This window comes from Homalodisca vitripennis, chromosome 5, assembly GCF_021130785.1.
Source record: "Homalodisca vitripennis isolate AUS2020 chromosome 5, UT_GWSS_2.1, whole genome shotgun sequence".
NCBI lineage: Eukaryota > Metazoa > Arthropoda > Insecta > Hemiptera > Cicadellidae > Homalodisca > Homalodisca vitripennis.
This window is the reverse complement of record NC_060211.1, coordinates 178,456,636-178,469,297: the sequence shown is the minus strand read 5'-3', so window position 1 is coordinate 178,469,297 and position 12,662 is coordinate 178,456,636. Positions and strand designations below refer to the sequence as shown.

At 37.7% G+C, this 12,662-nt stretch overlaps 1 protein-coding gene across 3 annotated transcripts in view; it reads left to right on the top strand.

Annotated features, from left to right (window-relative positions):
* LOC124363239 (facilitated trehalose transporter Tret1-like) overlaps positions 1 to 12,662 on the top strand; it is a 42,260-nt gene that overhangs the window by 20,162 nt on the left and 9,436 nt on the right. The gene's annotated exons all lie outside the window — the stretch shown is intronic.

Sequence of the window (12,662 nt, the reverse complement as noted above, 5' to 3'; positions counted from 1 at the left end):
AGAATAAAGGTGGTTGTGAACTGTGAACTGTGAACTGTGAACACACACACACACACACGCACGCACGCACGCACGCACGCACGCACGCACGCACGCACGCACGCACGCACGCACGCACGCACGCACGCACGCACGCACGCACGCACGCACGCACGCACACACACACACACAGGACCGCGAACCAGAAAAAGGAGGGTGCTCTTAGAGGTAGTCCACTCCATATTGCTATACGGAGCGGAGATATGGGCGGATATCCTCAAACAGAAGACCTACCGGCGCAAGATAGCAGCGGTGCAACGACGAGGTGCGCTCAGAGTCACCTGTGCCTACCGCACGGTTTCGGAGGCGGCTGTACTGGTATTGGCGGGAGCCACGCCAATCGACTTGCTGGCGTTCGAAAGGGCAAAACTCTACGACGCCAAAGTAAATGGTTTATGGGGTGGTCAACGCTGAGGAGGCAAGAACGGCAGCAAAGAAGGAAACTCTACGTGAGTGGCAGGACAGATGGACGCTGGGGGAGACGGGCAGATGGACGGAGCGCCTGATTCCTAACATCAATGTCTGGATCTCTCGAAAACACGGGGATACGGATTTCTTCCTGACCCAGCTACTGACGGGACACGGACAGTTGAATGCCTATCTTTTTAAGATGGGTTTGTGCACCACGCAAACGTGTAAATACTGCCCAGACAAGATCGACGATGCCGAACACACGTTCTTCGAGTGTGTTCGGTGGAAGGACTATAGGAGCAGCATCGAAGAGATCATAGGCACCAGGCTGTCCCCCTCAAGCCTGGTGACCTATATGATTGCCAAAGAGGAAAACTGGTCAGCCGTTGCAGCCTACGCGCAGCAGCTTCTAAGAGACAAAATTGCAGAAAGGGACCAGTAGCCAGGAGTGGACGTCGTGAGACGCAGCACGGACTGGATTGAAGTAATGCTAACGCGGTTCCAATCCAGTCCTCTCCGTACCATCTACGGGGAGAGGGGAGAGGAATGTTTTTTTAGTGGGTAGGAATCCCACACTACCGACATCGTATATCTGCCGTAAAGATGGGCGGTGGAGTTTAGCGATGGCGGTGTCTTTGGAAGATCTTTTTCGTACCTCTATATAAAAAAAAAAAAAAAAAAAAAAAAAAAAAAAAAAAAAAAAAAAAAAAAAAAAAAAAAAAAAAAAAAACACACACACACACACACGCACGCACGCACGCGCACACACACACGCACGCACGCACGCGCGCACACACACACACGCATCGCGCGCACTCACTCACTCACTCACTAACACACATAACGTACTGTCATGCAATCTCTCTCATTCCCAAGCACACACTGAGCCCTAGTATAACACTAACAACATATACACACTAGCATGCTAGAGGACACCTTACAACAAACATACTCTATTAATCCTATAAAAAAAAAAAAACTAACTACATAAATTAAATCAAGTCTTACATTTCTATTCAGTATTAATTATGTTAATCATTGGTAGTATAAACTAAATGTATAACTGGTTCAAATATAATATCTGGTTACTGCATACTTTTGTCTATTCTGGGGTAATATAATGATATCTGACTATAACATAACTTAATTTGAATTTAATAAGATAATATTAACGATGAGAGGATATTAAATCCTCTGACATGAACAAACATAAAAAAATTATATCAGATTTGTGACATAACAATGTCAATATAATCAATATAATTATAATATACACCCACAAACAGGCCCGGCGACAGGATTCTCGGGCCCCTATGCAATCATGAAGACCGGGGGCCCCCCCCCCAAAGATTCAACAGGCAACCAACCTAATTACATTAAAATTCACCCCCCCCCCAACGTTAGAACAAAATTCCCATATTGGTTATATTAACATAGCAAGCATTATTTTATTCCAAAACTTACTACTCCATTACTTGATTTACTTATTTGTTAAATGATTCACTTCTTCAAAATTATGCCAAATCCGTGATTTTTCCTGTATTTACTTCAATTTAAGTTATATAAATAAATGTTGCTAAACAAATGGAAAGAATTGAGGTTTATAATTATGTAGTGATTATTTTTTTACTATTAAATCAATACAAAACAAAACTCACTGAACTTAATTAAAATCAAAAACACCATCCTTAAAAAATATACACTTAATGAACTAAATGGACAAAACATAATTAACAAAGAATAAAATCATTAAAATTAAAGTTCAACTCGTGTCGCTCTCCTTTTTAGTAGAAAACAAAACTTAATGATAGGTTCCTGGAAAACCTAATGAAACAAAAACTAAATATCATTGAACAATCACTTAACGAACAAAACTAAAAAAAATTAAATGAACAAAACCTAATGAACATTGTACAAAACATAAATTGAAAATTAATAAAGAAACATTGGGCTATGTTACTCACTAACATTAAACATGACTAAAACACAACTCGTCGGGCCTTCTTCCCAGCAAAGTCTTCTATAATGTCGTCATATTTCAAACTACGTGCCAAATCTGACTCCATGGCTAGAATACTCAGGTCATTCATGCGGTCTTGCGTCATCGTAGAACGATTTGCACTTTTAATTCTTTTCATCAAACTGAAGCTCCTCTCCCCTTGGCTGACAGATACAGGTATGCAACAGAACAACCGGATCGCTGTAGTGATATTTGGAAATAAACTATCTAGTTTGTTCTTCCTTAGAGCGTTTATTAGACTTAATGGTTGAAGAGTTTGTTCCCCCAAGTTAGTGCGATGAATCGATTTCAAATGTTTAAATTCATTTAAAATTTCCATCTCAATATCCTCTTTGTATGTTTGACACAGACTCAAACATTGCTGCTCAATAAAACTGTCGTCTTCCTCAATATATTTCCAAAGACATTGGAAAAGGTTGCTGATTTTTCCAGCAAACTCGAATCTCTGAGACAGTCCCCCTAAGACTGAGTCTAAGATCTTGAAGAAGACATCAATCCTAAAACGTTCCTCTTCGTTTTTTAATTGATGTTCCGTGCCGTCCCTTGTTTCGTCATGAAAAATCTTTCTTTTCTTTAATCTTTTTTCCTTAAAATCAGTTTCGCAATCTACACTCTCAGCCATGTTGCCTGCCACTAGCTTGGCCTCAGTGTAGAGATTGCTCCATCTGTCTCTCAGTACTTTTAGTTCCTCTATTAAATCATTCAGATTTTTTGTTTCAACGTCTAGAGTTGTTGATCGGGCTTGTAATACTTTATTTTTGTTGTCTATTGCAACAAGCACCTTTAGCCATATTGTCGACATCATGATACATTCGAACGATTGTAGATATTTCAATAGCCCTTTCAGATCTGTCTTGCATTCTGCAGATAGATTCAGTTCTTTACAATCATTGAGGGCATTGATGATGAGAGGCAAAATGCTTTACGAAAGGGCGCACACTATCTACTCGGGCTGACCATCTCGTTTGAGAAATACTGTGCAGAGAAGAGCCTATTCTGTTTTCTAAGTACTCCCATCTTTGAGGGCTTCTAGAAAAGAAGTTATACGTCTTTTGCAGCATGCCAAAAAATGTTGTAGCTTCCTCGCAGCATTCAGCAGCATTAACCCCACACAGGTTGAGGCTATGTGCGGCACAGTTATTATAAAAAGCCAAATTGTTGGTCTCCATTATGATGGCTTGGGCACCTTTGTATATTCCAGCCATATTGGATCCATTGTCGTACCCCTGGCCTCTGCATTCCTTCAACGGAATTGAGTGTTTGTTGAGCTCGCTAATAATCAACTTAGCCACATCCATTCCAGTTTTTTTGTTACAGTCAACAAAATTTAAAAATCGTTCGCAAATTTTAAATTCTGATTCACAATCTAAGAGATATCTCAAGATCAACGTTGTTTGCTCAGTATGTGAGGCATCGGGGGTAGAGTCAGCAATAATAGCATAATATTTTGATTTCTTCCTTTCTTCCAATACCTTCTGTCGAACTCTTTCCCCACAAACTTGAATGAATTCATTTTGAGAGTCTTTAGACAGATAATGAGCTTGAACACGTTTTCCCTCTTCTTGGGCCTTTTTTACTTTTGCAATATGTTCTCTTAGTAAAGGGTCATATTCCGCTAACAGCTCTATCAGACCCAGAAAGTTTCCATTGTTGGGATCCCCAATTTTTTCAGAGGTCCCTCTGAGAGCTAATCCTCGCTCTCCAAGGAACATGACCACGGAGAGCAATCTTTGAAATATATCCCTCCAATATTTGGTTCTTGAAGCCAGTTCTGAGTCGAGTTGAGAATGTATGTCTGATCCATCACTTAGCCTCCTTTCTAACTCTCTCCATTGGATGTAGCAATTTTTGTGGGAAGCGCTGGTTTCATGCAAAGGTAGCTTGTTGTAAAGCTTCCGCCATCCATATTCCTTTTTCCATCCATCGTTACTTAACAAAACTGACTTATTTGAATCGTGTTTTTCAACCCCCCACTATTATTATTGAAAAGTCTACATGGAAAACAAAATAAGGACTCAGCAGTCTCACTCCATACAAGCCAATCTCTTCTGACGCTCTCTCCGTTCGGCCTTTTTGAAAAAAAGAACCGTTTTTGGAAACGCTCTTTTTCCATCACTTGGCAGATCTGACGGCATCAAAGATGGACCCATTTTCACTAAAGTCTCAATCACACTGTCAGTCACCACCTTGTTTTTCAGAAGTCCCAAATCTGAACTGGTAATTATAGTTCCTAACCCCGAATCTACATTAGCATTTAGAATGTCACGATTGTGATCTTCCAAAACAATATCATCTTTAGGATCAGGTTCTGAGGTAAAGCTATCTACCATTGTTTCTCCTTCATCAGCATTAGGCCTACAGCTTTCAAGATCTTCGCTGTCTTCAGTATTAGGGTGTTCATGAAAACTGTGAGAAACTTTCGCAAAGTTTCTCCCTGGCGGCGCCAGGGTCGTTAGGGCCGCTGTTAGAACTAGTTGTAGCTACGTCTACTTTGATTCCAACGTCAAATAATGTCCTGGATCCTTTATTTGAACTTTCAATTTTCTTTTGCCTTTCTTTACGTTTTTGAGCACCAGATTTATGTTTGTAAGTGTCCATTTTGAGATATAACGGTGTTTTTTTATGCGAAATGATGATAAAATACTGTGAATGGACCTAAAAATAAATATCTTGGATTAGTCAAGAATAATAAATTGATGTGGGCAGATCATAAAATAATATTTGAAATAGAATTTTAGAACCTAAATATCAAAATACAAATTTAAAAAATGTATCAAATTGATCATAAACACTATTAGACAATTAAAAATTAGTATTGATTACTAGGCCTAAACCGAGCAGTTGCTAAAATAAATACGGAATGTAAATTATCAAACGCTGCGTTTAAAGTAGTAATGTATCTCAAACTGGGCTAAACTAATCAAAAACCGACAGGTGCAATCACAGGACACGTGAGGGGATGTGATGAGTCATTGAGCTATTTTCGGATACTGTATCGCTTGCTGCGCTCTCACTCAGATTTCCAAGGTCAAGTTTTTTAAGACGTTCACCCAGCGATCTCTATTGTTTACCTGTCTTGCCAACATATTGGGGGTTTACTTCCTGTTTCTCTCTCTGTTTATCCTGTCCTCACTCCCCATTCCCTCTCGTAAACTGCGCAACTAGTGATGCGATGCGTCGCCTCAAGTTGGTTGTCATAACAACCAATATATCAGCCAACGAGCCAACCACGAAACAATACCAAACTATGTCGTCATTGAATAATATTTTCTACGTGCTAACGTGCATACTGCATACAAGCATGTGAACAACCACAAAAGAGTGAGCGATGAGCCGTCGTTCTCTCTGATTTAATAGGATAAACTTGATTAATTGAAACTTAAAACGACGTTCAGTAGCAGTAGCAAACCGAATTTATGTGTTGTTTTTTTAATTTTTTTAAACCATCCTACTCCTCATATGTTTTAGTTTAGATTTAGATACACAGTAACGTCAGTAACATTTATAATTTCACGTCTTATTACATAGGTACGTTTATAAGACGATTACAACGTCTCAAATTTTGCAGCCCAGTAATAATTAAGTTTATTTGTATTTTTTGCTGTTATGGAACCTTGTTGATCGTCTTAAAGGTTAACCAGCCCTTGGATAATCGGGAGTTAACTGTAGCCTAATTTATTTTATGAAACTGATTACTGTATAATTCAAATTTATAATGAGGGGTAAAAATCATGGCTCCACATGGGTTGGGCTGGTGGACCCCTGGTCCCAGGCCTGGGCCCCTGGGGGCCCGGCTCTGTCCCTAATTTTATATATTTTACAATTTTTATTTTATTATGTTTATATTATAATCATCAGTTAAAATAAAAATCTGCGTTACATTAAAATTAAAAATCTCATGTTTTAATTATGCCCTACAGCATGACAAGTGAACAGAAGGAGCGGGCCCTGAGCCTGATCCTGGTAACAGGGCCCGCAATCAAATGTGGGATCCATGGTAAAATTTATTCAGTTTTTTAATTTTTTCGGAAATTTGGAACTTATTTTCTAAAATTAAATGATAAAAATATTTACTAACTCACCTGTATGTTTCTTTAATTCACGGTTAAATCAATCTCAATCTCCTTACAACAACAACAACAACAACAAACCTAATTAAGCACGACAACAAACTAAAACTAGAAGTGTACAAAACAACCAATCACGATAACTTAATAAAACCATTACCACCAGCAACCAGCATAGAAATGCAAGATTGAAAGAAACATTAGTTTATTATCGTGTCGGTATCACTGTCATCCGACGCTCAGGTTGCAACTTGTAGTGAGCAAGGAGGGGAGGGGCCGGGAGGGGAGGGGGTGGAGAAGAGTCACTGCCTTCGCGTCTGGGCGATGCGGACCCCGGGCCCGACGTCTGACAGCCACAACCACAACGGTTCGCGCCACCTCAGTGTTTACAATTTTATTGGTTTAAATCGGAGCAAAGAAAGTAGTTTAAATTAACATTGCATGTTATTTCCTGAATATTTTCACCGCACAGGCCCTGGGCCGATGGTAATGGGCAATGATAAAAAAAAATAAAAATAACATATTTTAGTCGGCCCGGGCCCCCTGTGGCCCCGGGCCCCTATGCATTTGCCCCCCTTGCCCCCCCCTGTCGCCGGGCCTGCCCACAAATACAAGTCCATACATACACATATACACATATATAAGGGGAATTATTTACAATCATCATCATCCTTACAATAGATAAATAATGAAGTTTTATCGTGTACTTTATAAGCGCAAACAAAATCTCCATGAATTAAATAAATAAAAAGCTTTCTCTAAAAAATTTTTATGTTGAGAACTAAACATTCAGGTTTTATACAGTTAGTTAGTTAAGTTGTGTGCAACATATACAATGGTAGACTGTGTCTGTCCAATACCATAAATGGGGGGGGGGTGGGGGGGGGGGGGGGTGGGGGGGGGGGGGGGTGGGGGGGGGGGGGGGTGGGGGGGGGGGGGGGTGGGGGGGGGGGGGGGTGGGGGGGGGATTCATGTTTACTAGTATACTGTGTATTTGCAAGCCACAGCCCTATAGACACACTGACACTGACAAGGGAGTTCAGTTCCGTCCAGTGTCAATGCCAAGGGATCCATAATATAAATTGTCATATTATGTGGTGAATATTTTTCTTTATCATATTGACATTAAAAGACTCAATGTTTACTAGTATACTGTGTATTTGCAAGCCACAGCCTTATAGACACACTGACACTGACAAGGGAGTTAGTTCCGTCCAGTGTCAATGCCAAGGGATCCATAATATAAATTGTCATATTATGTGGTGAATATTTTTCTTTATCATATTGACATAAAAGACTCATGTTTTACTAGTATACTGTGTATTTGCAAGCCACAGCCCTATAGACACACTGACACTGACAAGGGAGCTAGTTCCGTCCAGTGTCAATGCCAAGGGATCCATAATATAAATTGTCATATTATGTGGTGAATATTTTTTCTTTATCATATTGAGATAAAAGACTCATGTTTACTAGTATTACTGTGTATTTGCAAGCCACAGCCCTATAGACACACTGACACTGACAAGGGAGTTAGTTCCGTCCAGTGTCAATGTCAAGGGATCCATAATATAAATTGTCATATTATGTGGTGAATATTTTTCTTTATCATATTGACATAAAAGACTCATGTTTACTAGTATACTGTGTATTTGCAAGCCACAGCCCTATAGACACACTGACACTGACAAGGGAGCTAGTTCCGTCCAGTGTCAATGCCAAGGGATCCATAATATAAATTGTCATATTATGTGGTGAATATTTTTCTTTATCATATTGACATAAAAGACTCATGTTTACTAGTATACTGTGTATTTGCAAGCCACAGCCCTATAGACACACTGACACTGACAAGGAAGCTAGTTCCGTCCAGTGTCAATGCCAAGGGATCCATAATATAAATTGTCATATTATGTGGTGAATATTTTTCTTTATCATATTGACATAAAAGACTCATGTTTTACTAGTATACTGTGTATTTGCAAGCCACAGCCCTATAGACACACTGACACTGACAAGGGAGCTAGTTCCGTCCAGTGTCCAATGCCAAGGGATCCATAATATAAATTGTCATATTATATGGTGAATATTTTTCTTTATCATATTGACATAAAAGACTCATGTTTACTAGTATACTGTGTATTTGCAAGCCACAGCCCTATAGACACACAAGGGAGTTAGTTCCGTCCAGTGTCAATGTCAAGGGATCCATAATATAAATTGTCATATTATGTGGTGAATATTTTTTCTTTATCATATTGACATAAAAGACTCATGTTTACTAGTATACTGTGTATTTGCAAGCCACAGCCCTATAGACACACTGACACTGACAAGGGAGTTAGTTCCGTCCAGTGTCAATGTCAAGGGATCCATAATATAAATTGTCATATTATTTGGTGAATATTTGTCTTTATCATATTGACATAAAAGACTCATGTTTACTAGTATACTGTGTATTTGCAAGCCACAGCCCTATAGACACACAAGGGAGTTAGTTCCGTCCAGTGTCAATGTCAAGGGATCCATAATATAAATTGTCATATTATGTGGTGAATATTTTTCTTTATCAAATTGACATAAAAGACTCATGTTTACTAGTATACTGTGTATTTGCAAGCCACAGCCCTATAGACACACTGACACTGACAAGGGAGTTAGTTCCGTCCAGTGTCAATGTCAAGGGATCCATAATATAAATTGTCATAATATGTGGTGAATATTTTTCTTTATCATATTGACATAAAAGACTCATGTTTACTAGTATACTGTGTATTTGCAAGCTACAGCCCTATAGACACACTGACACTGACAAGGGAGTTAGTTCCGTCCAGTGTCAATGTCAAGGGATCCATAATATAAATTGTCATATTATGTGGTGAATATTTTTCTTTATCATATTGACATAAAAGACTCATGTTTACTAGTATACTGTGTATTTGCAAGCCACAGCCCCATAGACACACTGACACTGACAAGGGAGTTAGTTCCGTCCAGTGTCAATGTCAAGGGATCCATAATATAAATTGTCATATTATGTGGTGAATATTTTTCTTTATCATATTGACATAAAAGACTCATGTTTACTAGTATACTGTGTATTTGCAAGCCACAGCCCTATAGACACACAAGGGAGTTAGTTCCGTCCAGTGTCAATGTCAAGGGATCCATAATATAAATTGTCATATTAATGTGGTGAATATTTTTCTTTATCATATTGACATAAAAGACTCATGTTTACTAGTATACTGTGTATTTGTAAGCCACAGCCCTATAGACACACTGACACTGACAAGGGAGTTAGTTCCGTCCAGTGTCAATGTCAAGGGATCCATAATATAAATTGTCATATTATGTGGTGAATATTTTTCTTTATCATATTGACATAAAAGACTCATGTTTACTAGTATACTGTGTATTTGCAAGCCACAGCCCTATAGACACACTGACACTGACAAGGGAGTTAGTTCCGTCCAGTGTCAATGTCAAGGGATGCATAATATAAAATTGTCATATTATGTGGTGAATATTTTTCTTTATCATATTGAGATAAAAGACTCATGTTTACTAGTATACTGTGTATTTGCAAGCCACAGCCCTATAGACACACTGACACTGACAAGGGAGTTTAGTTCCGTCCAGTGTCAATGCCAAGGGATCCATAATATAAATTGTCGTATTATGTGGTGAATATTTTTCTTTATCATATTGACATAAAAGACTCATGTTTACTAGTATACTGTGTATTTGCAAGCCACAGCCCCATAGACACACTGACACTGACAAGGGAGTTAGTTCCGTACAGTGTCAATGTCAAGGGATCCATAATATAAATTGTCATATTATGTGGTGAATATTTTTCTTTATAATATTGACATAAAAGACTCATGTTTACTAGTATACTGTGTATTTGCAAGCCACAGCCCCATAGACACACTGACACTGACAAGGGAGTTAGTTCCGTCCAGTGTCAATGTCAAGGGATCCATAATATAAATTATCATATTATGTGGTGAATATTTTTCTTTTATCATATTGACATAAAAGACTCATGTTTACTAGTATACTATGTATTTGCAAGCCACATCCCTATAGACACACTGACACTGACAAGGGAGCTAGTTCCGTCCAGTGTCAATGCCAAGGGATCCATAACATAAATTGTCATATTATGTGGTGAATATTTTTCTTTGTCATATTGACATAAAAGACTCATGTTTACTAGTATACTATGTATTTGCAAGCCACAGCCCCATAGACACACTGACACTGACAAGGGAGTTAGTTCCGTCCAGTGACAAATCCAAGGGATGGATACTATATGCTATAATAGTTTATAGACTAAATCTATCCTAATCTTGTAAGCCTACAGTAACGTACCCTAGCTTAATCCACCAATTACGTATCATACCCTAACTTAACGTAATGTAACGTCACCTAACCTAATTTAACGTTACTTATAACGTAACGTAATGTAATTAATCTGATTTTACCTAACTTTACCTAACCTAACTTTATGTAACATAATATAACCTTATATAATTTAACAAAATGTAACTTAAACAAACCTAAACTACAAAAATCTAACCTGCCGTAACATAAGCTAACTTAAAAGTAACTTACCGCATCAAACTTAATCTAATGTAACCAAACATAACTTAATGTAATTTAACCTAAGCCAAAGTTAAATAACGTAACATAACCTACCCCAACCTAATATAACCAAACATAACAAAGTGTAACACCACCAAAACTAACAAAACTTGTTGTTATGTAACCTAACCTAACGTAAAATAAACTAATCTACCCTATCCCAACCTCATGTAACCTAACCAAACCTAACCTGTATTAAGTAACGTAACCTAACATTATATAACCTAACCTAACCTAAGCTAACCTAAAGTTACGTTACTTGACCTTATCCTAACAAACCTATCATAACCCAACCAAACCTATTGTAAACTTACGTAACCTAAACACACGTAACGTAACGTCACATAACAGAACGTCATCGAATCGAAATTAACATAAGCAACCTAAACTAATCTAAGGTAACATAACGTAACGTGATGTAACGTAACATAACCTATCATAAATACGCCTAACATTTCGTAACCAGAGGTAACGTGAATAAACTTAAAACTACCCTAACCTAACATAAAAACGTAAATTAACCTACCATAAGCTATACAACCCTAACATACCGTTAGGTAACCTAAACTATCCTAACATACCATAACTTAACCTAACCTTACTTAACCTAATCTAAACTAACTTAACGTATCGTAACATAACCTGAATTACCTTAACAATAAAATCTAAAACACCTAGTATAATATAAATTAATCTAACTTCTTAACTTAACCCATTAATATATCATAGCCTAACCTAACATAAAATAAAACTAACACAATGTTTCTTAAACAAAGCTAACTACCCAACCCTATCATACCTTAAGATACCCTACATTAACCTACTTTAACATAACGCAACCTAACTCAACATAACCTAATTTAAACCGAAGTAAAGTAATGTAACCTAAACCTAAATTATCAAACAAAACGTAGACTAACAGTGCTAAACTATCCTAACCAAACCTAACGTAATGTAACCTAACCTGATAAAGCCCAACGAAATCTTATCTAACTTAACCTAACCTACCATATTTTAAAGTAAACGTAACCTAACATAACATAAAGTAACGTAACATAAACATAACCTAATATAACCCAACCACACCTATTGTAACGTAATGTAACCTAACCTAATAAAGCCCAACGAAATCTTATCTAACTTAACCTAACCATACCATATTTTAAAGTAACGTAACCTAACATAAAATAAAGTAACGTAACATAACATAACCTAATATAACCCAACCACACCTTTTGTAACGTTATGTAACCTAACCTTACAAAACGTAACGTCTAATAATCTAACCTTATGTAATCTAAACAAAACGTAACCTTATGTAACTTAACTTAACCTAACCTAATCTAACCTTATGTAATCTAAACAAAACGTAACCTTATCTAACTTAACTTAACCTAACCTAACCTAACCTAACCTAACGTAACGTAACCTAACCTAATATAACTTAATCTAATCTAACGTAACCTAACATA